This window comes from Arachis stenosperma, chromosome 1 (genome assembly GCF_014773155.1).
Source record: "Arachis stenosperma cultivar V10309 chromosome 1, arast.V10309.gnm1.PFL2, whole genome shotgun sequence".
Taxonomy (NCBI): domain Eukaryota; kingdom Viridiplantae; phylum Streptophyta; class Magnoliopsida; order Fabales; family Fabaceae; genus Arachis; species Arachis stenosperma.
In genome coordinates this window covers 101,365,969-101,372,249 of record NC_080377.1, presented here as the reverse complement: position 1 = coordinate 101,372,249, position 6,281 = coordinate 101,365,969, and the positions used below count along the sequence as shown (strand labels likewise).

General features: G+C 41.1%; 1 non-coding gene across 1 annotated transcript; it reads right to left on the bottom strand.

Moving 5' to 3' along the window:
• Positions 1–5,670: 5,670 nt before the first annotated feature.
• On the bottom strand, positions 5,671–5,774 carry LOC130950836 (small nucleolar RNA R71). The gene has a single exon (XR_009073751.1). It is a non-coding gene; the product is annotated as a small nucleolar RNA R71 (small nucleolar RNA).
• Between the last annotated feature and the right edge of the window lie 507 nt (positions 5,775–6,281).

Genomic DNA, 6,281 nt, shown 5'->3' with positions numbered 1-6,281 from the left:
TATATGAGTGCCATAAGTAAATGTCAATTGTCAAATCTCTTCTCCGAGTAGCCACGTGCTCAAATAAAATAAGGCACTTATCCAAATAAAACTCCAACACCAACATGAAAATGCATGAAAAAGAATTGAAAAAGAAAACGGAAAGAACAAATAAATGCATTAAATTAAAGAGATAGAAGAGTAGAGGGGAAGAAGAGAAAGAAAGAACAAAGAAGGAAAATAGAAGAAATAAGGATTAGAAAAGAAAGGATAAGATAATTGGCACTAAGTTGGATAGGTTATGCGACGCTGGCGACGCGGTCGCATGGTGCGCAGTAAGGTCAGGTGACACGGACGCGTGGGGCACGCGGACGCGTGGCCTGTTTTGTGCGACTGGCGCGAGTGCAGCCCCGCGGTCGCGCAACTCTCTGTTCGAAACTCTTTTTGCCAAAAATCTGGGTGACGCGATCGCGTGAATGGCCTTATTTTCAATATGACGCGGACGCGTGGGGAATGCGTTTGCGTGGGAGGGTTGGGCTTCTAGCACGAGTCCAGCCCAATTCCAGCACAACTTTTGGCCATGCACCTTTTTGACGTCGATTTTTATGGCACGCGGCCGCGTGGGTGACGCGGTCGCATGGGAGGCCAAAGTTCTACATGACGCGGTCGCGTGAGCGACGCGGTCGCCTGGGGTCAAAGTATGCTAAAGGCGCGCCTCCAGCCACGCTCTCGCGTGACTCTCTGTTCAATTCTTTTCTTCCCAACGCACTAGTGACGCGGACGCGTCAGCGACGCTGCCGCGTCACATGCGTGTTTTTTTTTATGCAATATGCAGATGCAAATGCAGTGCTTAATGTGAATGCTATGCATGATTCCAGGTTCAATAAAATAAAATAAATCTCAAAAACAAACAAACTAAATAAATTAAAATTGCAAAATGAACGATCATACCATGGTGGGTTGTCTCCCACCTAGCACTTTTAGTTACAGTCCTTAAGTTGGACATTTGATGAACTTCCTGCTAGGGTGGCTTGTGCTTGTATTGATCCAGGAATCCCCACCAATGTTTGTACTTTCAATAGCCTCCAGGATCCCAAACTAGGCATGTAAAGCCCTTAAGAAGCTTCAAACAGATTCTTAGGCTCCCGGGGTGACAGATGTCAGAGCAGATTCCAGGATCCCAAACTTTGATTTTACACCCATTTTTGTCGGGATCTGTATTTTTCCAGCCGGGTGATAGGTAATTTGAATTCTCACTGCAGCTACTAAACAGCTTCCTAGACCCATTCAATTGAGCTCTATACCAACCATTGCGTTTAAAGCTTCCAACCATAATGAACCTTGCAGGACAATTCGTACCACTGACCATCTTCCTCTTACTCTTAATGTCACAAAGAGCTCTAAGTTGACCATCCGTCTCCAGTAGCCCATATTCAAGTGGAATTAGAAAGCTAAGGGATATGAATTTTACCCACTTGAATGTTGTGAAGGATGATGGCAACTTAGGGGGAGGGGTTTCCAATGAACGTGCAAGCTCCACTCCCTTGTGCTCTTCTTCGACATATTCCACCTCTCAGCACTCTTCTTCAATATCAACCTCTTCCTCTTGGTAGATTTCTTCCAATTCAATCTCTTCTTCAGTGTTCACCAAGGGCAAGGGAGGTTGTGCTTCTTCTTCTGTAATCTCCATGTCAAGTCCAATGGGGGAGTGATGAGCGGATAATTTATACACTTTTTGGCATTGTTTTTAGTATGTTTTTGGTATGATCTAGTTAGTTTTTAGTATATTTTTATTAGTTTTTAGTTAAAAATCACTTTTCTGGACTTTACTATGAGTTTGTGTGTTTTTCTGTGATTTCAGGTATTTTCTGGCTGAAATTGAGGGACCTAAGCAAAAATCTGATTCAGAGACTAAAAAGGACTGCAGATGCTGTTGGATTCTGACCTCCCTGCACTCGAAGTGGATTTTCTGGAGCTACAGAAGCCCAATTGGCGTGCTCTCAACGGCGTTGGAAAGTAGACATCCTGGGCTTTCCAGCAATATATGATAGTCCATACTTTGCCCAAGATTTGATGGCCCAAACCGGCGTTCAAAGTCACCCTCAGGAATCCCAGCGTTAAACGCTGGAACTGGCACCCAAATGGGAGTTAAACGCCCAAACTGGCATAAAAGCTGGCGTTTAACTCCAAGAAGAGTCTCTACACGAAAATGCTTCATTGCTCAGCCCAAGCACACACCAAGTGGGTCCGGAAGTGGATTTTTATGTCATTTACTCATCTCTGTACACCCTAGGCTACTAGTTTTCTATAAGTAGGACCTTTTACTATTGTATGGAGATATCTGGGTAGCTATCTTCGTGTTTTATGCTATCTTAGATCATTGGGAGGCTGGCCATTCGGCCATGCCTAGACCTTATGCTTATGTATTTTCAACGGTGGAGTTTCTACACACCATAGATTAAGGTGTGGAGCTCTGCTGTACCTCGAGTATTAATGCAATTACTATTGTTCTTCCATTCAATTCCGCTTGTTCTTGTTCTAAGATATCACTTGTTCTTCAACTTGATGAATGTGATGATCCGTGACACTCATCATCATTCTCACTTATGAACAAGGTGACTGACAACCACTTTTGTTCTACAAGCAACCAAGGCTCTAGTGAATATCTCTTGGATTCCTGATTGCACGATGCATGGTTGATCGCCTGACAACCGAGTGCTCGCCTGACAAACGAGCCAACCATTCCGTGAGATCAGAGTCTTCGTGGTATAGGCGAGAACAGATGGCGGCATTCAATAGAATCCGGAAGGTCTAAACCTTGTCTGTGGTATTCTGAGTAGGATTCAATGATTGAATGACTGTGACGTGCTTCAAACTCCTAGCAGGCGGGGCGTTAGTGACAAACGCAAAAGAATCGATGGATTCTATTCCGGCCTGACCGAGAACCGACAGCTGAATTCCGCGTGCTATGACAGAGCATTTGCAAACGTTTTCACTGAGAGGATGGGAGGTAGCCATTGACAACGGTGAAACCCTACACGAGCTTGCCATGGAAAGGAATAAGAAGGATTGGATGAAGACAGTAGGAAAGCAGAGAGATGGAAGGGAAGGCATCTTCATGCGCTTATTTGAAGTTCCTACCAATGAATTACATAAGTATCTCTATCTTTATCTTTTATGTTATTTTCGTTCATCACCATATCCATTTGAGTCTGCCTGACTAAGATTTACAAGATGACCATAGCTTGCTTCATACTAACAATCTCCGTGGGATCGACCCTTACTCGCGTAAGGTTTATTACTTGGACGACCCAGTGCACTTGCTGGTTAGTTGTGCGAAGTTGTGTAATGCCATGGAATTGAGCTACCAAGTTTTTGGAGTTCATGACCGGGGATTATGAGAGTTGTGAAAAAGTATTGTTCACAATTTTGCGCACCAAGTTTTTGGCGCCGTTGCCGGGGATTGTTCAAGTTTTGAGCAAGCTCTTTGTCCGGTAACATCAGTGCCAAAATCCGGCAACAGCACCAAGTTTTTGGTGCCGTTGCCGGGGATTGTTCAGTTTGGACAACTGACGGCTCATCTTGTTGCTTAGATTAGGTATTTTTTTTCGAAATTCTTGAAGATGAATTCTAGAGTTTCATGATGATTTGTTGAAGTCTGGCTGGCTGAGAAGCCATGTCTAATCTCATTGGACCGAGGTTTCAACTTATCATCACAAGAGCTTGTTGATTTTTATCAATCTTGCTTTTGGAGCAGTGATCTGCTAAGGCTTGGCTGGCCTTTGGCCATGTCTAGTGTTTTGGACCGAAGCTTTCTTTGAAAGCTTGACTGGCTGTGAAGCCATGTCTAATTCCTGGACCGGAGTCTTAGACTAGCATTGCACTGATCCCTGGAATTCTCATTAAGAATTTTGATACCTTTTTCCACTTAATTCACGAAAAACACAAAAAAATAAAAAAAAATCATAAAACCCAAAAATTTCTTGTTTGAGTCTAGTGTCTCATCTTAAGTTTGGTGTCAATTGCATGCATTCATTCATGTGTCTTAGTGATCTTCAAGATGTTCTTGATGATTTCCGTGCTCTGATCGTTGAATTCTATTGACTTGAAGTGTTTTGTGTGTCTCATATGCATTCTCATTAGTGTCAGTAGTATACAAACTACTAAGTTTGGTGTCTGGCATGCATTGTTATTTGATTTTAGTTGCATTTTGATTATTCTTTATTATTAAAAATCCAAAAATATTTTTAATTTGTGTCTTTTCAAGTCAATAATACAGAGAATTGAAGATTCAGAACATACAGCAGAGGAATTGCACAGAAAAAGCTGGGCGTTCAAAATGCCCAGTGAAGAAGGACAGACTGGCGTTTAAACGCCAGCCAGGGTGCCTGGTTGGGCGTTTAACGCCCAAAAGGGTATAGTTTTGGGCGTTAAACGCCAGAATGTGCACCATTCTGGGCGTTTAACGCCAGGATGGCTAAAGGGGGAAGATTTTGTTTTCAATTCAAATTTTTTTTTAGTTTTCAGAATCTTTTCAAAATCAAATCTTTTTCAAATCAATTTTTCAATCAAATCTTTTTCAAAATCAATTTCTTTCCATTTTTAAAGATACTTGCTATCAATTAATGATTTGATTCAACATCTCAAGTATGTTGCCTTTTCTGTTGAGAAAGGTTTAATGTTTGAATCATATCTTTTCTTGATAGCCAAGTTATTAATTTCTAAAATCAAATCTTTTTAAAATTGTTTTCAAATCATATTTTTTTTAAATAAAAAAAAAACCAATCATATCTTCTTAACCACATCTTTTTCAAAATAGTTTTCAATCAAATCTTTTTGATTTCTAATTTCAAAATCTTTTCCAAAAATCATTTTATTTCTCTCCCACTTTCATTTTCGAAAATTAAGTAATGTTTTTCAAAAATGTTTTCAAAATCTTTCACTTAATTTTCGAAAATTACTTCCCTTCTCCTCACATCCTTCTATTTATGGACTAACACTATTCCTTAATGCAAAATTCGAACTCCATCTCCTTTGATAAGTCCGAATTTTCCACTTCTGTCTTCTACTCTTCTTCTCCTCTGACACTTCAAGGAATCTCTATACTGTGACATAGAGGATTCCACATTTTCTTGTTCCCTTCTCTTTCTTATGAGCAGGAGCAAAGACAAAAGCATTCTTGTTGAGCCTGATCCTGAACCTGAAAGGACCTTGAAGAGAAAGCTAAGAGAAGCCAAAGCACAACCCTTTTTAAAGGACCTGACCGAATTCTTCAAAGAAGAAGAACACATGGCAGCCGAGAACAACAATGCCAACAATGCAAGGAAGGTGCTGGGTGACTTTACTGCACCTACTCCCGACTTCTATGGGAGAAGCATCTCTATCCCTGCCATTGGAGCAAACAACTTTGAGCTTAAGCCTCAATTAGTTTCTCTAATGCAACAGAATTGCAAGTTTCATGGACTTCCATTGGAAGATCCCCATCAGTTTTTAGCTGAATTCTTGCAAATCTGTGACACTGTCAAGACTAATGGGGTTGACCCTGAGGTCTACAGACTTATGCTATTCCCTTTTGCTGTAAGAGACAGAGCTAGAACATGGTTGGATTCACAACCCAAAGAAAGCCTGGACTCATGGGAAAAGCTAGTCAATGCCTTCTTGGCAAAGTTCTTTCCACCTCAAAAATTGAGTAAGCTTAGAGTGGAAGTCCAAACCTTCAGACAAAAGGATGGAGAATCCCTCTATGAAGCTTGGGAAAGATACAAACAATTGATCAGAAAATGTCCATCTGACATGCTTTCTGAATGGAGCATCATAGGTATTTTCTATGATGGTCTCTCTGAACTATCCAAGATGTCTTTGGATAGCTCTGCTGGAGGATCTCTTCATTTGAAGAAGACGCCTACAGAAGCTCAAGAGCTGATTGAAATGGTTGCAAATAACCAATTCATGTACACTTCTGAAAGGAATCCTGTGAACAATGGGACTAATCAGAAGAAAGGAGTTCTTGAGATTGATGCTCTGAATGCCATTCTGGCTCAGAACAAGATATTGACTCAACAAGTGAATTTGATTTCTCAAAGCCTGTCTGGAATGCAAAATGCACCAAGCAGTACTAAGGAAGCTTCATCTGAGGAAGAAACCTATGATCCTGAGAACCCTTCAATGGAAGAGGTGAATTACCTAGGAGAACCCTATGGAAACACCTATAATTCTTCATGGAGAAATCACCCAAATTTCTCATGGAAGGATCAACAGAGACCTCAACAAGGTTTCAACAACAATAATGGTGGAAGAAATAG